Source organism: Mytilus trossulus, chromosome 6 (assembly GCF_036588685.1).
Source record: "Mytilus trossulus isolate FHL-02 chromosome 6, PNRI_Mtr1.1.1.hap1, whole genome shotgun sequence".
Taxonomy (NCBI): domain Eukaryota; kingdom Metazoa; phylum Mollusca; class Bivalvia; order Mytilida; family Mytilidae; genus Mytilus; species Mytilus trossulus.
In genome coordinates, this window is record NC_086378.1 from 34,987,093 (window position 1) to 35,011,500 (window position 24,408).

The window sequence follows — 24,408 nt, forward strand, 5'->3', positions numbered from 1 at the left end:
TCCGATCCTATAATACCTGGCTCTTACGACTCTGTAGATTTTCTTGAACATTGCGGTAAACGCCCAACAGAAATCATTGAAACGGAGAAAAATACTGATTTAATTACGCCATCGTGCGGAAAGGAAATTTCAATAGCAACGAACAATAACATGATAAAATGCGATTCATATAGAGACAAACTTTTAGAAGGCATAAACGAAAAACCTGACTGCGTAGTTACTAAATTGGCAAAACCATTAGAACCCGCTTTTCAAATTCCCGTACGTATAAATGGGAGTCATAATGTTCCCAAACCAGCAAATGAGAACTTTACCGGTGTAAGCCAAAAACGGACGTCCAGATTTTACATTACAAACATAGATCCTTCCTCGAGTAAGGAGGGCCTATTGAGTTATGCGAAACAACGTGGTGTTAATATTACGCACGTCATTCTATTCAAACCACGCAAAGGAAGAATTTCCGGTAGAATAAACGTTACGATGGAATCCAAAGCAATACTCCAAAACAGTGAGTTTTGGCCTAACAACATTATCTGTCGACCTTGTTAATTCAACAAGTGACAATTTGCATAATGATACCATTTGTGAACAAAACCCCGTTAACCAGGTTGATATTAACAGTACATTGCAGTTGCTAATTGAAAGAGTAAATGGGTTAGAAAATATTTTAAAAAGTAAAGACGGGATTGAAAAGAAATTAAAAGCAAAAATTGAAAAACTTGAAAATGTTATCGACGACAACAAACGTCAATTTGAGTTACTAAAAGCTGAAATTACTCCAAAAATAGTGAAATTTGAATCGGAAATCAAGACCATGAGTTGGTTAGCATCTGACGTGGGCGAGTTCAATTTTATTGCACATAGTAGTAAAATGAAAGAAATCCAATCGGAAATCAAACAAAATCGTACTGCAATTACGTCTTTACAAAAAACATTCAGAAAAAATCAACCCGTAGTGAACCCCAAATTACTAGTAAATAAACAACCGTCAACAATAGGTACGAGTGAACACATGTCTACACCTATGCGTCCCGTTAATACGAATAAATCCACTGTGTCAAATGTGTCAATCGATTCATTGGTTACAACCGAAATTGATCGTATGATGTATCCGATCGACCGCCAACAATCCGATCCTATAATACCTGGCTCTTACGACTCTGTAGATTTTCTTGAACATTGCGGTAAACGCCCAACAGAAATCATTGAAACGGAGAAAAATACTGATTTAATTACGCCATCGTGCGGAAAGGAAATTTCAATAGCAACGAACAATAACATGATAAAATGCGATTCATATAGAGACAAACTTTTAGAAGGCATAAACGAAAAACCTGACTGCGTAGTTACTAAATTGGCAAAACCATTAGAACCCGCTTTTCAAATTCCCGTACGTATAAATGGGAGTCATAATGTTCCCAAACCAGCAAATGAGAACTTTACCGGTGTAAGCCAAAAACGGACGTCCAGATTTTACATTACAAACATAGATCCTTCCTCGAGTAAGGAGGGCCTATTGAGTTATGCGAAACAACGTGGTGTTAATATTACGCACGTCATTCTATTCAAACCACGCAAAGGAAGAATTTCCGGTAGAATAAACGTTACGATGGAATCCAAAGCAATACTCCAAAACAGTGAGTTTTGGCCTAACAACATTATCTGTCGACCTTGGTTTAATAATCGTGCATGGAACGATCGCATTAACAATGAGAACTCAACGGAGACACATCACTATCAAGATGGCTCTTAGTTACATTCATCATGTACCTTTTGGATATTTAATAACTATATTAATGCTTTCTCTAGTGACTTGGAATGTACGTGGTATCATGTCATCATCAGTCTGCTTATCTGAACTCTTTAAGTATACGAATTGTGACGTTGCCATATTATCGGAGCATAAGTTATTTAACCACTCTTTGCAATTTCTTAACACACTAGATAACAATTACCATAGTTTAGGTATAGCGGATACAAGTGTTAATATTGAAACCAGTAAATGTGGAAAAGGTGGCGTTGCAATTATGTACAAGAAAACATTGAAGTTCAACATAAAACCAATAAACTGTCCCGTCTCCGAAAGAATACTAGGAATTGAAATACAGTGTAACGATAACTACTCCATATTTGTTTTCTCGGTATACTTACCCGCAGACAGTAATATTCAGAATTATAAATATGAAATGAACATTGTTGAAGATTATGTCAGCAACTTTTCAAAAATTGGTCCCGTAATTGTAGCCGGTGATTTCAACACTAGTTGCAGAGTAACCGACCTTGATCGAACCAATGTGAATAAATCAATCGTATTTTCAGATTTCATTTTAAGGAATAACATTATCCCGATTAATGCAAGCACGCTTTGTGACGCTTCATCATTTACGTACATCCCAACTCGAACTTTGCTGGATTATTTTTTGGTTAGCGAGGAATTAGCTACTGACGTAATTTCCTGTGAAAATATTCCCGAAGGAACATTAAGTCTTACTCCGGATCACCTACCTGTTTTCTTACAACTGAGTATACCGTATGTTTGCAATTCAACAAACGGTTGCAATAATGTTTGGCCGTCGTGGCGCAAAGCATCGGAAAGCAGTCTTGGTGCATACAACGAACTTACCAATAAAATAGCAGACGAGCTCTTGGACTTGCCGCTATGTAATTTGTCCGATTTAAATACACTAGCAAACAAACTTACCGATAAATTGAAAGACTGTGCAAACGAAACAATACCGTCGGGAAGCTTTAATCCCAAAACTAAGCCGTATTGGTCAGATGAAGTAAAACAAGCACATACAGCTGAACGTTTCGCTCGTTGGAAATGGATTAACCAAGGCAGACCCCGAGGGGCGAACTTTCCTTCTTACGTCGAATACAAATCTGCGAAAAACGAATTCCGGAATCGTCAACGTTATGCCTATAATGCCTACATGGACAATACTTACCGTGAAATCGACGAAGCAGCTGAGTGTGATATAAGACTCTTTTGGCGCTTAATATCACGTCAGAAAAACCGTCAAACCAACCAAATTTCAGAAATACTACTTCACAACCGAAAATGTAAATCTCCTGAAGATATTTCAAATGCTTTTGCTGACTTTTATGCAGACGTTTATACACCAACCGAAAACGCAAAATTTGACAGTGATTTTAAGGCTCATGTGACTGAGTTCGTAGATCGCACACTCGAGTCATGTGCATCAAATAATGGCCTCCTCCCAGGAGGTGATATAACCTTATACGAAATCGAAACAGTGGTTAGAAACCTCAAGCTACGAAAGGCACCTGGATATGACAAGCTGCAAAACGAACATGTGAGATACAGCGGCAGTAAACTACATACAGTCATTCTCCGTATTTTTAATGCAGTGATTAGATTTGGCCGTATTCCGTTGTGTTGGAAACATGGCTTATTGATTCCATTGTTTAAAGGTAATGGAAAGTCCAAACAAGCGCCCGAAAACTACCGTCCCATATCGCTATTGCCAATAATGTATAAGCTGTTCGAAACTATATTAAAGAAGCGACTAATAACCTCTTTGCAAAATGATTTGTTCCCAAATTCACAACAACAAGGTTTTCTTAATGGACTTAGCTGTATCACTGCCTCCTTCAACTTCCAAGAAACTATATATTACCTTTTAGAATTAGGATGCAGATTGTACGTTGCGTTTTTGGACAGTTCCCGTGCGTTTGATACGGTGTGGCATAGCGGCCTAATTTATAAATTGTACCAACTTGGGATAAATAGTAAAGCTTTAAAAGTTATTTCTGATTGCTATAGTGATATAACAAGTGCCGTTTACGTCAATGAACACGTATCAGTACCCTTCAAAGTCCGACAGGGCGTCAGACAAGGCGGTGTACTATCGACCATCCTTTACTTGGTGTACATTAATGACCTTTTAAATGCATTAGAATTAGTTGGAACCGCAAATATTTCAAATATTCGTACAAGTAATCCATCATTTGCTGACGATGTTGTTTGTATTGGTACTTCGCCACAAAGACTCCAAAATATGTTGAATTGTGCCTACGATTATTCACTTAAATGGAGATTTGAGTTCAATCCTCTGAAATCTGTTATCTTAGGCTACAGAACTGAACTAGATCTTGTATTCAATCTAGGTGATAACAGTGTTAGCATTTCAACTGAGACCAAGCATCTTGGAATATTAAGGACGGTTGACTTATCACCGAGCACAGATATTCAGCATTCATGTAGGAAGGGTCGCAATGCTTATTTTGCTATAGCCGGTACTGGATCTTGTTTGTTAAATCCGTTAACTGTATGTGGCCTCTACAACAAAATTGTTATACCAGCGGTACTTTACGGATGTGAGCTGTGGAACGGGATAAAATCAAAAGACACAAGGTGTCTTGAAACTTTCCAACATTTCATTGTTAAACATATCCAAGGCTTTCCGAAACGAACACGGTCAGATATGTGTGAATCTATGACCAACCTAGAGAGACTACCTATACTAGTAGAAAAACGGAAATTGATGTTCCTGTATAAACTTTGTGAAATGAAGGCCCAATCACTTACCAAACAGATTTTCATTTATAGACTTTATCAATATTTCGGAGATACCAGTAGGAAACAACATGGATTCATCCCAGATGTAATTAACATTTTATCAAAATATTCACTTTTGAACTTTTTGAATAGCTATATGTTTACCGGCTGTTTCCCAACTAAATACCAGTGGAAAAACATTGTCAATAGTGCGATTAACCTGGAGGAGAAACATCAAAAGGAAGAGCGAATGCGTACTGACAACGATTTTACACGATTTCTAAGATTGTCTGAGAACAATGGCTATGATTTGATATGGCGATATGCAAAATATACTGGCCGACTTCGAATTGCTAAACATGTAGCTAAACTTTGGTCTACTCCTCCGACAAGCGGAAACTGCAACTTGTGTGGACACTTTATTCAAGATACACTTTGCCATCAAATTAAAATGTGCACAGAACTTCAAACACAAAGACACTTGCTCTATAAAAGATTATCAGAAATTACTAGTGACAATTTCTTATACACACTGCTTTCAAAATCAGACGAGTACATGTCCTGTTTTCTGCTTGGCAATCACGAAGCTCTATTGGACTTTTTATCACCAGAGCATTGTTTAGACGTACTGAACGAAGGCTTTTCCTTTCTTAAATACTGTAGACTGTAAATACTTTTGATTTCAAAATATTTAGTGACATTAATTCTATTATCTAATTTCAAAACTTTGTAATTGTACATAATTCATATGCATTTTGTCAATCTCCTTTAGGAGGAAATAAAGTATGATGATGATGATACTATTTATTACTATTATTTTTTTGTACACACGTTAGTTTAATTCTTACAAAGTTTCATATCTTCAATTTTACTGTCATTCCAGGGTCAGTGCCAATACAAATAATATAATAATTTGTATCATACAGTTTGCTAACAGATGTCCACCTTCAAAGTTGTCTCTCATCCAGCAAAAAGCAAGTTTAAGGAAACTAAACTAGAATAGAAAAGTTTTTTTTCTCACTTAGGTTTCGTGTGATTAGTAAAAAATCTCGGAGTTATCTGATCTTGTTTTATTTCAAGAGAGAGTCTGAATGGCGTTGACGTCGTGGGAAAATTTGTAACTTATTAGATCGTTTTAATTTCTATAAAATTCCGTTAACTTTTGATTGTGACGTCTACATGTCAACTTTAAAATGTTGGCTTGCTTTCTTATTTTAGTTAGTATGATCAGTTTTTAAACATAAATCAACATACTTTTAAAGATGTTTAAGCTGTTATTAGCCATTTCCGATTTACTGCTATCGGTTATTGATTTTCATTTACTGTTTTTATCGGTAATATTGATTTTCATTTACTGTTTTTATCACTTTTGATTCCTTGTTATCTATTTTAAGCCAAATCAATTTGCTGTTTTGCTGTTATTGGACCCCACCTTGCCCTCCCTCTTATTAGGCATAGTTTTTTTTTTACCACAAATAACACTTGTTCGATTTTTTTTCACGGTATCTTATCCAATTGTACTAACTGGATGATAAGTTCTATTCAACGAAAACTAACTTTTTTTTCTGAAACAATTTTTATAATTAATCATTTAAATACTGCGAGATGTGTATTACCAATTTTGTGTAGGTAGACGAAATAATTACGATTGACATACTTTGGACGGTAGGATTGCTACGGATAATTCCAACAACTAAAGTATGCATGTTATACACCATTGTGAAGATAAATCAATTTAGATATACGACATAACAAGTTTAAGTGGGGTTGACAGCCTAGAAATGCTTTTGACATTTAGTAAACAGAAATATCTGATAAAATACGCAGAAAGCAAACGATTGGAACCTACGTTACGAAGGCTTATAATGTTATAAGAAACGCATACATTTAAAAAAAAAAAAGGCGGCCAAATAGCGATCACATCATTCAGGCTTAGGTTACTTCCCCTTATAATCCATGTATTTTTATATTGATTTATTTATCTTTAAAAATAATAAATCGTTAATTTCCTTCATATATTCTACATTTTAACAATATATCACTACACTTCTTATAATCATTTTTAATATCAAACATTGTTTTAGGATATTTTTTGCAAATATAAGTTTTGTTTTATACCGATATTGTAAGAAACCCCGAATTGAAACGGTCTACTTTTCATACCTGTTGAGCAGTCTCATTGGCGATTATACCACAAGATATGTATAATATCGCATATATTTGATGAACTTTCAGTTTAATTACTGAGGTATTATATATAAACATAAGACAAATTAAACAGGTACCCTGAATTAATTCATACAATATCACAGACAAAGTGTCTCTCTATGTTGTGATGTTACACTATTGTTTCAGATAAGGGAGAAGGTTTGGTATGATCATTAACACGTTTAACCCCGCTGCAATTCTTTGCACCTGTCAGGTATCTGATGTTCAGTAGTTGTTGTTTGTTTATGTGGTTCATAAGTGTTTCTCGTTTCGTTTTTTTTTATATATATATATAGGTTAGACCGTTGGTTTTCCCGTTTGAATAGTTTTCACTAGTAATTTTGTATTGCTTGTCCGGACGTTATTCGCAATCAACTAAACCTATTTTGAATTTACTTTACATTATGTTTGAAAATTATATTATAATTATTCTGCTCATTCTGGGCCCCGTGATTGGCAAATAAAATATTTGTTTGTTTGTTTGTTTGTTGTTGTTCGCAATCAACGTTAATGAAACCGTATGAAACTCTTTATCGTCTATTATTTACTGTTTTTTGTTTTGTTTTTGTTTATTGTTTAATCTCTTATCTCATATTTTTGTTTATCATTTTGAATTCCTGAAACTTTTTGCTGTAATTTTTGCGAAATGTCTAATTTAAACAACTTTTCAGCGTCTGCCTCAATGGATTATTTGCATAGTAGCCTGCCCTGACTTTGGTACTGGACCATTTGCATAGTAGCCTGCCCTGACTTTGGTACTAGATCATTTGCATATTAGCAAGCCATTACTTTCGTATGCGTTTTAAATTATCTCAATACACGCAACATATATTTAATGAATTTGCACAAATGTTGTATTCAAAGTTTTACCAAAATCTGTTGCAGAAAATAGCCCATTTACTGTACCTCGACCTTCATATACATTTTGATTCCTGTAAGACACAATAAAATTTGAAACGATAATTAAAACATTCCTTATTTTTTCAAATAGTTTTTTGAGTTGAAACCTCAAGATCCCGAATTGCTTACCTGTAATTCTGTGCTTCAATCTGTCATCATTGATAATTTTTGCTTTTTATTATATATTAATGAGTCACCTCAAATGCCATTTTAATGTTCTTTGCGTCTGTCATTACTTCTTTACAAAAATGTATTTTACCCCATGTTCCAATATAGCCATAGTGACTATGTTGGGTTTTTTTTTTGCGTTCATGGAAATGAAATACAAAATCTATACTAGATACTCTGTAAGTCATTAATTCTAAGTTTGGCTGAAATGCATTCATCAATTCTAAAGGAGAAGATTTTTGTGAAGGAAGTCAAGCAAATTTGACGATCAAATTGTGACAAATTGTCTTTATGCTGTTAGTTGTCAATTTTTGTGAATAAAGTTTGTTTGTAGATTTTACTTGAACATTTTCGCTGTTTACAGTTTATATGTATATTCAATAATATTCAAGATAATAACAAAAAAACTGGAAAATTTTCTTAAAATTACCAATTTAGTGGCAGCAGCCCAACAATAGGTTGTTCGTTTCGTCTGAAAGTTAAAGGTCTAATAGATCTTGACATATTGCACACATAACCACTTTCTGATCTTCTCTAAATGTTGTGTTTTTAGGTATAAGCCCAAAACTGCATTTGATCCCCATGCATGTTTTTTTTAGCCAAAACGTTGGATACAGTTTATAAACTAGATACCCTAAGGAACATTCATTTAACGTTTGTGAATATTAGTCCCAGTAGTTTCAGATGTGAAGATCAGTAAAATAATTAACGACGATGACTGACAACGACGGACGTCAAGTAATGACATAAAATCACATGGGGTCCTGTTGAGCTAAATAGGAGGGGACAAATAGTAACCCTATTCTGTAAATAAAAGGTGTTGATCAACATTAAGGGCGCTTGTATGCTGCCTCAATAAATATTTTTGGTGTATCATTTTGGCTTCTATTAAATTCTTGTCTACTGTCAGAAGCATGTAATTTAGTGATCGTCGTTAGTTCCTGTTTGCCATATTTTGTTTTCCTTTGTTGTTATACCCCCACATAAGGAGGGGTATATTGTTATAGCCACCGCGTGTATGTCCGTCTTTCTAACGAAAAATCCGTATCATTCATCTCAGGAACTAGAAACCAGATTGAGTGTGATTTGTTTCGAATTCAATGACATGTCATACCATGTGATGTGTTTGCAGATTGGTCGTTTATCAACTTTCTAATAATCGTCATTTTGATATAGCCTAACACATAATCATCGTATATGAATCTGCGTCAATTTTTTTGGTAAAGACCGAGTACCCTGCAATTTGGTAGCAACACTATGTGAAATTACATATCCAATGCTAATCAACTTTGTCTAAACAGAATATTTCAAGCGGGGATATTAATAAATACCTAAATGTCATGATAAACTTGTTTTGTAATATCAGGACCCTTAATAGCTTACTATATGATATGCATGGCTTTTGTTCATTGTTAAAAGGCCGTGCTGTGACATATAGTTGCTAACATCCACTTCATGTGATCTCTCGTGGAAAGAGGACACTTATATCACATCATCATTTTTTGTGAATTGTACCAAATATTCAACAGCCACATCAACAGTAAGAAAGTCAATAAAAGGAAAAATTAAATAAAAGAAAATCAATAAAAAGAAATAAATCAACATACAAGTGAATCCATAATTGTAACCCTTTTTTACAACAGTTGCACTTGCATGTTAGTGCTTTCTACGGATGATGTCATAGGCATACTGTAAGGTATACGATTTCCTGCTAATTTGATACGATTATGATGACCAACTTATCAACCAAATTTAAGATAAGATAATCGTGGTAGATTTATTTTCTAATATTCTTTTGTGGATAGTTGTCTCATTGATAATAATACCACATCTTTTTTTTTATATTGAAGATATCATTATCTACAACAAAACAACGGCACCCGGCTCTTGCTCATCTTTGATTCAGTTCATTTAGTCATTTACAAGTCACTATTAACGTGAAACAACTTGAATGAGATGATCATTCTATCTAATTACAATTCAAAGATGCACAGATGCTTCCAAGAAAGAATCAACATAAAAAATACACACCTATCGAACACGGTCACTATTTAAAAGACAAACAAAATAGAAATTATACAACTTTTTTTTTCAATAGATGATTTAAAATTACCCTGCAAAAAGTCTACTAGTTACTGAATTTCAAATACTTTCATTGCAAATTTCAAGATTCGACATCAAATGCTTGTACTTTTTTAGCTAACCACCCCTATACATGTAGCACAAAATGACTTAACAAATAAGTACAACCATTTATCAGAAAAATACCGAAGATCAAAATAATGCCAATTGAGTAGCACATTTATTCGAAAGGATAAAAATATCGGATACACAAAAAAGACTATAATAAGTCAATGTATATCGTTTTAATATACCATATCGCTAAATGGAGATATTTTTTATTCGAAACTGTCACAGCAACCTCATTGTATGATAGGTAGACAATACTCTATGTTATGCGCAAGATAAGGACACATCAAATCGAATTGAAATTGAAAAAGAATAAACACGAATTAAACAGAAGCTGATGTAAAAATAATTATTAACTGATTTAATTGTTTCAGGACTGTTGAACTTCGACTTTAAAATTTGTAAAAAAAACTCAAAACTCAGAATGTTGCAAACATAAATCGTTTTCTAATTTCTAGTTTTCTAATTTAGATCAAACAGAGCTTGTAACTTAAGCCAGGTGCTTTGGTGATCTGTTTTGTCATAAATGTCGTTTTCATCCAATGGTAATTCAATAAAACAAACATCATTTGAAATCTTCACAATTTCTTCTGGAATGTCCTTAACTTGAATGTTTTGTAAAATAACAATTATTTTTCTCAGGTTTGTAGTACATTTTTCGTACACTGCTCTTTCTATTTCAAATTTTCCCCATTTCCCTTCGGTAAAATGTTCAGCAATGATGAAAACAAAATGTCTGCTTTTTTTAATAGATTCTGCTTTCGCATCTGCAGTTGGATCCCCAGGAAGAATATCCCGATCATATAAACACACTTTCAGTCCCCATTCATCTTCAATTTTTGGGAGAAGAAACTTTTGAATCCACGTTATGCTTCTGTCTTCATAAGAAACATATGCGTCGTACATATAGTTTTCATGTAAATTGTTCTCAACAACGCGCCTCACTTTTCTATATGTGAAGAATTATTTTCCATCTATAGTTATAAAGCAGAGAAAGAGGTATGAATATACAAAACGCACTTCCAACTGATATACATAAAGGAAGTAGCCACATATTTATTTCACAATATAGGAAGTATTTATTTTTTATTTTTTATTATTTTCTTTAACGGAAATTGTTCGCTTTTCTTTGTGTATGTACATGTATAATTGTCAGCATCATAAAATATTTCTTTCTTTTTCTCTATCCACGAAAGGAAGTCTACCGTATCACACGAACACACCAAATCGTTGTTACTCAAGTCCAGGACAAACTTTCGACTTGAAGACACATTATCCAGCCAACGCCTCATGGTATCATTAATAGAAACAATCAAATTGTTAGAAAGATTAAAATATTCCAATTTGTGTAGGTGTTTAACAAAGGTAGGAATGGCCCTGAATAGATTATTTGACAGGTTTAAATGCGTAATATTTGGCTGATTTACAAAAGCTGTTTCCTCCAATGTCCAAATTTTATTGAAAGATATGTCTATTTTTCTCAAATTTGGTGCTTGAAATACCATCCATTCCTTACCTTTTAAAATTAATTGGTCTATGCGTGCATGTGTCATTTTTAAGATGTCGAGTTTTGGAAGGAGAATTTGTGGAAATGTTATGACTGCCTTAGGACTTCCTGAAATGTCTAAGTATTCCAACTGCTTTCCACAACTGTCTGTCCCATTCGGAAAATGCTTGTAGACACCAAATGACACATCAAGATATCTTAGCGATGTGTTCGAACATATGATAAACGCTGTACTAAAGACTGATGAAATATGAGTAAATCGAAGAAATTCTAAAGACGGTGGAAGGAAAATACTGACTTCCGGTGAAAAAATAAACGTTTTGAATTCTTTTTTCAAAAGGATCCAAAGTTTCCGGATGGTATACGTTTAAATAAACGGGATCAGGATAATCTGAAGTTAGGTATGAAAAATCATATACCGTCATATTACCAGCAAGTTTCATGAATGCAACTTCTTCAAAGTAGTGGTCTGCAATCGTTGCCGGTAGTCTATTGGCAGACATAATAAAGGTTTTGAAGCATTTTGGGTGCTCAAACGAGAATAAAGATTTTTTCTGGTAATCTACGATTCCTGTTTTCGACAAGTCCAACGATTCTATACAAATAGTTCTTATATATTTCATCATTTCTGCTGTTATAACAACAGAGTAAGGAAAATCATTTCCATTGATTGAACTATCGGTAATATGGTGAAAGTTTATAACGGACATGTTTTTATTCTGATATGGATGAAGAATACGCAATGCTTGATATAAGTGTACGTACGAATTTGAAAAGTCTAAAACTTTTAAGTAAGGAAAATGAACAAGTATTCCATATTCCATTTTGAAAAGATGACGACAGCCTCTGATATAAAGTTCTTTCAGATTTGACGAAAAATGTTCAAAGGTTGAATTCCATAGCTTAAATCCAATACTATTTCGCAAATAACATTTATGAAAATGTAATGAGGTGAGGTTGTGAAGTTTTATAAATCCTCTACCGAATACAGATTACATGTATAAATCAATTGAGAGATTCTGCATGTGCTGCAATCTAGAAAATGTGGCATCGGGATAAATAAACTGATAGCTTTCATTCAATTGCTTTTTATTTTCACTTATATCCAGTGCAATTAAATTACTAAGATGTCTGAATACTCCTTCTTGGAGAATTGTGATGTTGATCAAATTATTATTTACCTTCAAAACTGTAAGCGAATTAAGTCCTACAAAGGCATCCTCATGCTTTTTTTTTATTCTTGCTTAAAATCAGCCTTTCCATGTTTGAATATTTGATAAATGAATTATTTTTTAGTATGTTTATCAAGTTATTTGAAAGTATTAACTCCTGTATATCTTGACTTAGATTCCTTGGCAAAGATGTCAATCCTTGGTTTTCACAATTGGCGACCAGCTTAAGTTTTTCATTCCACTTGTATGTACAGGGAAATACTGGTTTTACAAATGTTACTGTTATGATGATCGACAGAGCGCACAGGGATGTTGTCTCCTTTGTTTTCATGTTAAATTGCTGTTCGCCTACAAGGATTTCCGTTTTATTTCAATTATTCGGCATTTGATTAATTCTATTCTTCACAATTTTGATGTAATTGTGCTAGAATATAGATTTTGAATTAATCATACTATACTCATTAATGTATAATGAAAGTTTGAAGTTAAACTTTTTCAGAAAGGGGTTTGTTATGGGTTTTTTTAGAACTGTGTTTCAGATGGATGAATTTGAATGCTTAATAAATAGAAGTATTCTAATGAATCACGATTTAACCATTTTACCACTTGATTTCTCAAGTGCAATATCTACAAATCAAAAACTTTTACTGATTTAAAAAAATAGTATTGAATGAAATCCAAAAACATATTGAAATTATATAATATATGTCAAGTCAGGATAATTTTTTAAGATCTGTAACGAAATACTCGACGTTGAAGTTGAAAAACTAGACTTTAAATGCGAGTATCACATATGATGGCATATAGAGAGTGATTAAAAAGTTGAAAATCAATTGAATTTTGTGTTTGAACTTCAAAGAACTTATGTCAGCGAACATTTTTTTCCTTATAAGAGATGTCCTTTTGGGAAATAATGATAGACATTTTCTATTATGAATATAATTAATGCAACGAATATTTCTTAAAGGGGCACTAGCTGTCAAATTTAAAACTCAAATTCTCATATTTGATTGTGAAAATTGTAAAACAGTTATCCGTATTATAAAAAGTCTGAATGCAATCTAATTAACTATTATGTTGAACTCCGAAGACCTCAGATGGTCATAAAAGTGATATAAATTTAAATATAAATATAAATATAGATATCAATAGATAGCAGCGAACTCGTGGAATTGGATTATAGGTTAATTGGAATATGTGGTGTGAGTGCCAATGAGACAACTCTCCATCCAAATAACAATTAAAAAAGTAAACCATTATAGGTTAAAGTACGGCCTTCAACACGGAGCCAAAATTACTAGTGTAAAACCATTCAAACGGGAAAACCAACGGTCTAATCTATATAAACAAAACGAGAAACGAGAAACACGTATATATTACATAAACAAACGACAACTACTGTACATCAGATTCCTGACTTAGGACAGGTGCAAACATTTGCAGCGGGATTTAACGTTTTAATGGATCCAAACCTTCTCACTTTTTCTGAAACAATAGCATAACATCACAACATAGAAAAACATACGATAAAATATCAATTAGCAGACTTAACTCAATCAAAAAACGTATGATTATACAATGAACGAATAAATTTGATCTGCGATATCTGAATACAAATGCACAGTTAATTAAATATTAGAGACAAACACAGACTATGTCTGTTTAATAATTTCAAATCAAAGATAAAAGGTTAATTTTCGTTTTTACCGGTATTAGAAATATTTTATGAGGATAGAATCAGGCAATCAAATTTTCAACCTTTGTTTCACTTTCAATGTTGACATTATTTTCCTTGAAATAAATGAGCATGCACATTTCATGCGTTAATAATCCCAAACTAATGTGCCACATTGAAGTTCACATAAATGCGGATTCAATTAGGTCGATTTATAATTATAATTTGTCATCATCAATGTTTCTATGTTGACAAAATTGAATCATAATAGCTGCTATAAGCAAACTATTATTTTGATATTTCACTCTTATTAAATTTTGAACAAATGAAATACGTTTAATAAACTCTTCATATATCTCGTACCTAGACACCTTTAACATTAAGTCTATATATTTGAACGTTGAATGTAAATATATTAGTCAATGTGTATAATATGGAAATAAATATATCAGTGAACATTTTAGGAATTCAGTATACAAAATAACAAGAAAAATGTCAGGGATTATGCATCTATACTATAAAACGAGAAGACCTCATTGTGTGTGTTGCTTCTAATCCAGAAAACAGTTTACACTAGAGTTATTCTAAGCATGATACATTATTGTAAAGTTATACGTCTACCCTTGTACCAAAGTAGTAAGCGACAGCCCTGATGTATTCATGTCTGTAAAATTCCTCCTCTCAAGTGCATACCATATTGATAAAAAAAAAAGATAGTCCTTTTCTCATGAACTGCAGTCCATTTCTGTTGTTATACTGGCTTTGCAAGGTTTAATTTATTTGTGGTACCAATACACGACTTAGACTCCATTTTAAGAACGTTTGATCTGATAATAAGCTATAAGTGTTGTCATCAAATATTACACACTGTTTTATGTCTAAATTGAAAATGTCCATCGTGACATCTCGAACATTTGAACACGACATTTAATTATAAGCTTTAGTGTCTCTCAGCTTCAGAAATGAGTGCGGCATTGAACTCATTCCATTATCCAGAGAAATACTGTAAATATTAACCTTTAAGAGAAATGAATATTTAACGGTCCCGTTATTGCTGAGCTATAAATGAAGTTTTTATTTTTTTGCGCAAATGAAATATAACCTTGTGACGCAAATGAAAGATTGTAATTTTTTAAAATTGGCGCAAATGCAATCCGCCCCTTCAAACTCCATACAAAAATGGATGACGTAATAACGAATAATTAAAATTTTTACCGGTTTATAACCAAATGAGGAAAATAGTGGTGATTAAAAACGACTCCATTCAAGAATTGGTAATGTAATATTTTACTATACAAATCCTTCTTCATTCCAGGTCTTTTTTTTCCAAATAGTCAATAACACCAATGATTAACAAGTTCCAGGTCGTATGCGATACCGATTAAAATAGTACCTGTAACCTATATCTATACTAAACTAAAATAACGAGTTCCGTTTTATTAGCCGGCATGTCGTAAAAACGACAAAAAAACAAAGAATTTAAACTTTTATATTACCCAAAATTGGACAATGTGAATGGTGGTATATTAGAATTTACACCGTGGCATTCCAATACCAATTATTTTCCATATAATCAAAAATGCCAATAATAAACGAGTTCCGAGTCAAATCCGATACCGATGCCAAAAGTACCCGTTACTTATGATCACTTATTAATTTACTGTGTACGTAGACTTTACTAAAAGAAAAGTAAAAACAGGACGGATTAAAAAAGAAACAGTTTTTTAAAAAAGAGAAAAACTGTGCACCATATTATAATCAGCTTGGCCTCATCAAATGACAGTATGAATTCTGCAAATCCAGATTGAAATTAAAGCGTATGTACTTTAAGTCAGTCACGGACACGCGATATCCCTTGTTTGTTCTCATCTATACCAACAGATTAACGATAAATGTTTGATAATTCATTCTTTACAGTTGAGTTTAGTTGATACACCAAATGTTTGTGATCAGAAACTAAACAAAATGATAGAATTGTTAAATACCTAAGGAAAAGATAGCTTTCAGACAATGCTTTCAAAATATCGAAAGAAAAAATAGGGTCACCGTACGTTTTTTTCCGGCTAAAATACAAATAAGAAAATTCCATGTAGAATCCTCAAGAAAATGCACTGTTTTAGTGTGCATTTTCCCCTTAAAATGCCATTTTATTTTTTTTTCAAAACAGAAACAATCGCTAACTTGATAGAAAATCTGGAAAATTGGTTCTCTGTTTTTTACAATCCAAGATGGAGGGAGACACCCATACCATCTTCAATATGAATATATATTTTTCTTTTTGTTTTGTTATTCTTTGTTCTATCATTGAATTTTTTGGCAAGAATAATGAATCATTTAATATTGAATTTTCTTTAAGAATTATCCACTAATATATGTAACTTAAAAGAAAATCTTGATAGTATTGATTTTCTGTGTTTGGTTCTGTTTCAATGAATATTTTTAGATGTTTAAAAAATCAGAAGTCCATAAATAGCAATGGTGAACATATAAAAGGGTTTATTCCATATTGCTAAAAGTCAAGGGGTTATTTTGAATGAATAAGCATATTCACCGCGCAGAACGTCGCGTGCTTTTACGTGTAAACATTTGGTTATAGACGTTTGATGTAAAATTGGTTTTGGTAAAAAAAAATCCATTACATACATTTCTCTCGGAATATAGAATAAAAACATAACTGTCTTTTGTTTTGGTAAATATGTGGTTTAATTGACCTTTGAAAAACTGATATTCACTTCAGCCGTTGGCCTCAGTGAAAGTCAGTTTCTCAAAAGTCAATAAAACCACATATTTTCCTCATCAAAAGACAGTATAATATCGAAAAGTGGATTAAGGTTATATTTTATTTCTGTCTATGAAGAAATAGTTTAATTTTAGATGTAATAAACATTTTGTATACGAGCTCACTGGACATAATTTTGTCATGAAACGCGTCGTCATCATCGTTTTTATTTTCATTATTGACTCAATAAAAATGGAATTTATAATTTAATCAAAAGAAGTGACTAAAATATTTTTTTCTGACTATTCTAAATAACCTTAAAAATGTGGTGCATTATTAACTATGCACCACATTTATATAAGCTATTTCTTCATAGACAGGAAAGTATTGCAGTCAATCCTTAGATAACATCAAAAATGTAAATACACAACGTATTTGAACACCAATTGAAAGTGTTTGGTTGATCTAAGATTCTAAGAAAGGATCTCGATGTTTTATGGCATTGAGACACAACTTTGATTATATTAGCGGTGATATGATTGGATAGCAGTCAACCCCTTTCCTCAGGAACACTCATTGTAAAAGTAGATGTACATGAAGCACAGAATTTGAGTATGTCAAATAATTGACCTAACACTATATTAAAGACGTTATAAATAAGGAAAATTGCGCCAATACTCAAATGACCTTTGAAAAAAATAAGTGCATGTGAACTTGTCATTATATTATATAGGTATAAGAAGATGTGATATGAGTGATAATGTAATTTTCACGAATGTAATCATTTGTGAAAGAAAATCCGTTATCGGTCAAAGTACGGTCTTCAACACGGAGCAATGGCTCATATATATTTTTTTATGAAAGTTAATAGTAATAAAAGTGGTGAACAGTTGAGTGACCTGTAATCAGAATTGATTGAAACTTGTACAATACATTGTTTGGTGTTAGTAGGTGATTGAAATACGTTTCTATTTTTTTAAGGCTTTGTCCTTTGCTAACATCGACGAAGTTTTAGTAGACTTAATTAAATGTCGACGAATTGTTCACGTTTCTGAAGAAAAAAATCTGACAATACATTTTTCCACTTTGAAATGTAATAATGCTTATGGTGTGTTTATTAAATTTACGTCGTTAAAAAAGTACTATTGTGCAAAAAGTAATTTTCAATTTTCAAAATAAGAAGTATAAAATTTAGAGTGGGAGTTGGAAATGTGTCAAGGAGACAACAACCCGACCAATCACAGTTTTCAATCGTATACATAAAAGCAAGTTTGCAAATTTTTTTTCCAGATTTAAGATAAAGAAAAGCCAAAGCTAGCTTTTTTCACCCTTTCGTTTATATTAAATCAAAAGGTAAAATTATCATTTCTAGCCTTAGATTCGTAGCTTACAATAATACATAACAAGGGGGGCTAAAGATACCAGAGAACTGAGAGTCAAACTCATAAATTGAAAATAAACTGACAACGCCATGGCTAAAAATAAAAAGACAAACAGACAAATAATAGAAGACACAACCTAGAAAACTAAAATCTAAGCAACAGGAACCCCACCAAAAACTGGGGGTAATCTCAGGTCCTCCGAAAGGGTAGGCAGATCCTGCTCCACATTTGGCATCCTTCGTGTTGCTTATGTTATTATTATCCGGTAAAAACATGTAGGTCTAATTCGGTAGTTCACATTCGTAAAAAGGGAAGCGTATTGTAGTCACGACATAAGGAACATATCCGATATCATCTGTGATAACGGTCAACCAACTTGTGAAAGCGTCCGTATAACTTACGTAGGAATGATTCCAACTTCACTATTTGGAACTCTTGGTTTAATAGCTTCCCTGTGAGTAGCAATCCTCTATCCAGTAAATCATGATAGGAAATACAAACCCGGGTATATCGTATCAATTGGGAGATATATACTCCGTATGCAGGCGCTGCTGGAATGTTGCTACATTTTGTACATAGAAATGGGAAGTTCATAATTGGGAAGCAGGACATGCGTTTTTTTCTATTTTGATAAAAGATACATGTACCAATTTGTTAAAATTCTAATGAAGATTGATACAATCTCCTGGTGGAAACAATAACTTTTCCAATCGACCACTTGCAAAATAATATCAACCGATCGAACATTGGGTAATAAAATATTTTTAATTAATATCTTGAATATATATTGGTTTCCGCATTTCCTTGTGAACAATTTTCTCTTGATATGAGAAAAAAATCACGTCATCTCAATGCATCATGAATAAAGGAAACATTCACGTCAATTTAAGGAATCTAGAATCCAAGAAACAATTACTTCATTTTTAGAAATCTAGATTATAAGAAATATTTATTCATCGATGAAACAAAATTGCCGAACCAGATTTGTATGCATTACTGATTTGTTCCAATGACCTTGAACATGACATACTTCCAAGGGCAGTGGCTATGCTACGTTTCCTATAAAGACAGGAACATTGGAAGACTAATTAATATTTTCATTGAACATTCAGCATTGTTTTCAGGAGGAAGTTGGTAAACTTCGAATTCAAGTCGTGAAAGATTTGTTACTGATGTAAAAACGATTACATTTTGGAGTAACGATCATCAGAGCTAATATCATCGGAGTAACGATCATCGGAGTTACTTTCATCGGATTATCGATCGTTTCAAAAGATGTCGTAAAATTGCAAATGAGACCTGGTCCAACAGAAACAAAGGAACGATGACTCACAAATGTTTATAATTTGGTACCAAATAGTGACAGGGGATGTTTAAATTCAATGAACAACAAATAAGTATCTATTGTAATAATACTTTTTTTATTCTTAAAAATTATGATTCAAATGAAAAGCTGGAAAGCAAATATAGTTTTTTAACTGTTTGCTTCACATACTGTGTGGTCAACGGAGTTCTCAGCATGACACCTTACAAGTCAACATAGTTCTCAGCATGACACCTTACAAGTCAACATAGTTCTCAGCATGACACCTTACAAGTCAACATAGTTCTCAGCATGACACCTTACAAGTCAACATAGTTCTCAGCATGACACCTTACAAGTCGTTTACAATCGCGGACATCCCTACAATGTATCACGAATGACAATAATCAACGGAAATTAAAGAACGTTGGTGAAAGAAGTCTTACTTCTTTATTAAGAATGGAAGCAGAACAACCTATATTGAGAGTCACATGTACAGAAGACACAACTCGAATGATTCAGAGCCCTCTATCGGTGAATGTAATCTCGTTAATGTAGCGATAGGTAGTGAGTCGGAGAATAACAACTGGATTAGTTGGGTTACAGAAGACAAGATATGAATCCACTAGTAAAAACAATTGTATAATGAATACTATATTTTCATACAGACTCTGTACGGTTGCAAAATCCTTTGAAAAAACAACCAAACATAGACATGTTTTCAGCTGGCTTTAGTACAAGCCGTCGTCTCATATGTCCTCATGGTACTCATATGTAGAATTCATATGCAGAATTAGTGACCATTCCCGGCTCGCTATTGAAACAGGAGGATATAAAAATATTTTTTCGCGTCCTAAAAGACTTTGTTTTAAGTTCAAAGTCCAGGATTATAAATCTCATTTCTTTTAAATATGTATATTACATCATGATATGAGAATGTATTTCATAAAGAATTCAAAAGTCCAATAAAAAAGATTTATAACAATCTGATCATGACTGATAATACAATGAAATAGAATATAAGTCCAACTACGTCGTCATGGTCGTCGTACCAGCAAAAGAAATAGTAATAGGCTCAATTATTAAACTTTCTATGGACCTGAGGACATGGGTCACGTCTGGTCTTTTTATGTTTTGTGTTCGATGTTTTGTTTTATTATTGTTTGTCGGGTCCTGATCGCGATCCACTTGACGTTTTAGTCAAGCCGACAGAGACAGTGAGTTTAAAATTTCTTTGAATGTAAGTATGTAAAAAGCAACACAAATGCAATACATGTATAGATGCACATTGCTAGAAATATAAATATTGCTACGAAATAGGAGCTTCACGTTTCGTCATGTTTTGAAAGCTCGTACAAAGTTCAAAGTTCTTTGTTTCCAATCAATCAAGGGCCCTTGACGATCATACTATAACACATTATATATTCTCATTCAATACACATACATATATAAATGACTTATATGTTAATGAATATAAAAAATCAAAATAAATATATATTATCAGAACATAAAAATATGTTATTATACATAGTTACATAAAAAAATGTCTGTCAGTGTGTACAACGTCAGGAATATGACAGTTGTTATCCATACGTGTGGTGTGTATGAGCTTTTGATTCTGCCATTTGATAAGGGACTTTTCTTTTTGAATTTTCCTCGGAGTTCAGAAATATGATTTTACTATTTATTACTATCATTTTTTTGTTAAACACGTTAGTTTAATTCTTACAAAATTTCATATCTTCAAGGTTACTGTCATTCCAGATTCAGTGCCAATACAAATAATATAATAATTTTATCATACAGTTTGCTAACATCTCTCATCCAGAAAAAAGTTGAAGGAAACAAAACTAGAATAGGTTTTGTGTGTGATTAGTAAAAAATCTCGGAGTTATCTGATCTTGTTATATTTTTATTTCATACGCAAATTCAAGAGAGAGTCTGAATGACGTTGACATCATGGGAAAATTTGTAACTAGTTAGATATATATATACATGTATATAGGAAGATGTGGTGTAAGTGCCAATGCGACAACTCTCCATCCAAATAACAATTTAAAAAAAGTTTATCATTATAGGTCAATGTACGGCCTTCAACAGGGAGCCTTGGTTAAAGATCGTTAAAGTGTCGATGAAATTCCGTTAACTTTTGATTGTCTACATGTCAACTTTCAAATGGTGCTTTCTTATTTTAGTTATGATCAGTTATTAAACATAAATCAACATACTTTTAACGATGTTTAAACTGTTATTATCTATATATTTCCGATTTACTGTTATCGGTTATTGATTTTCATTTACTCGATTATCAGTGTTTTTATCACTTTTGATTCCTAGTTATCTGTTTTAAGCCAAATCAATTTGCTGTTTTGCTGTTATTGGACCCCACCTTGCCCCCCTCCCCCTCTTATTAGACATAGTGGTTTTTTTTAACACAAATAACACTTGTTCGATTTTTTTTCACGGTATCTTATCCAATTTTACTAACTGAATGATAACAATGGATAAGTTCTATTCATATTATTACGAAAACTAACATTTTTTTCTGAAACAATTTTTATAAATAATCATTTTCTGCGAGACGTGTATTGCCAATTTTGTCACGGTAGGTAGACGAAATAATTACGATTGACATACTTTGGTAGAATTGCTACGGATAATTCCAACAACTAAAGTTTGCATGATAAATACACCATGATTGTGAATATAATTAAATCAATTTAGATTTACGACAAGTTTAAGTGGGGTTGACAGCAGAGAAATCGGTATTTAACGGAATTTCGTCTCACCTCCTGTCATTTTTCTAAATCGCGAGTTAAGTACCTTGTGTTTTATAAAGGTATTTAGGATTTTTTTTAGTGAGACAAGTGCCTGTGCAGAAAAAGGGGGGTCCATGCCCTAAACACATGTGGTTCATTTCTTCTGCTTTTGACATTTAGTAAACAGAAATATCCGATAAAAAACACTGAAAGCAAAACGATTGGAACCTACATAACGAAGGCTAATAATGTTATAAGGAACGCATGCACATAGAAAAAAGGCCAAATAGCGATCACATCTTCCAGGCTTAGGTTACTTCCCCTCATAATCCATGTATTATTATATTGATTTATATATCTTTAAAAATAATAAATCGTTAATTTCCTTTATATATTCTACCTTTAACAATATATTACTACACTTTTTATATTCATTTTTAATATCAATCATTGTTTTAGAATTATTTTTGCAAGTATTTGTTTTGTTTCTTACCGATATTGTAAGAAACACCGGATTGAAATGGTCTACTTTTCAAATTCATTGTGCAGTCTCATTGGCGATTATACCACAAGATATGTATAATATCGCATATATTTGATGGACCTTCAGTTTTAATACTGAGGTATTACAATAGAAACATTAGATAAATAGAACAGGTACCCTCAACTTATACATCCAGACAAAGTGTCTTTCTATGTTGTAATGTTACACTATTGTTTTAGATAAGGGAGAAGGTTTGGTATCATTAACACGTTTAAACCCGCTGCAATTCTTTGCACCTGTCAGGAATCTGATGTTCAGTAGTTGTTGTTTGTTTATGTGGTTCATAAGTGTTTCTCGTTTCTGTTTTTTTTATATATAGATTAGACCGTTTGTTTTCCCGTTTGAATTGTTTTCAATAGTATTTTTTTATTGCTTGTCCGGACGTTTTCGCAATGAACGTTAATGAAACCATATCAAACTCTGTATCGTCTATTTTTTACTGTTTTTTTTTTGTTTGTTTATTGTTTAATCTCTCACCTCATATTTTTGTTTATCATTTTGAATTCCTTAAACTTTTTGCCATAATTTTTGCGAAAATGTCAAATTTAAACTAAAACTTTTCAGCGTCTGTCTCAATGGATTATTTGCATAGTAGCCTGCCATTACTTTCGTGTGCTTTTTAAATTATCTCAATACATGCAACATATATTTAATGGATTTGCATAAATGTTGTATTCAAAGTTTCACCAAAATCTGTCGCAGAAAATAGCCCATTTACTGTACCTCGACCTTCATATACATTTTGATTCCTGTAAGACACAATAAAATTTGAAACGATAATTAAAACATTCTTTATTTTTTAAAATAGTTTTTGAGTTGAAACCTCAAGATCCCGAATCGCTTACCTGTAATTCTGTGCTTCAATCTGTCATCATTGATAATTTTTACTTTTCAATATATATTCATGAGTGACCTCAAATGCCATTTTAATGCTCTTTGTGTCAGTCATAACTTCCTTACCAAAAATGTATTTTACCCCATGTTCCATTATAGCCATAGTGACTATGTTTTTTTGGCGTACATGCAAATGAAATACAAATTCTATACTAGATACTCTGTAAGTCATTAATTCCAAATTTGGCTGAAATGGATTCATCAATTCTAAAGGAGAAGATTTTTGTAAAGGAAGGCAAGCACATTTGACGATCAAATTGTGACAAATTGTCTTTATGCTGTTAGTTGACAAATTTTGTGAATAAAGTTTGTTTGTATATTTTACTTGAACATTTTCGCTGTTTACAGTTTATATTTATATTCAATAATATTCAACATAATAACAAAAAACTGCAAAATTTCCTTAAAATTAACAATTTAGTGGCAGCAGTCCAACAATAGGTTGTTCGGTTCGTCTGAAAGTTA

The 24,408-nt window shown here is 32.6% G+C and overlaps 1 pseudogene; it reads right to left on the reverse strand.

Moving 5' to 3' along the window:
- Positions 1-10,450: 10,450 nt before the first annotated feature.
- Positions 10,451-12,998, reverse strand: LOC134722675 (toll-like receptor 4; annotated as a pseudogene).
- Positions 12,999-24,408: the final 11,410 nt, after the last annotated feature.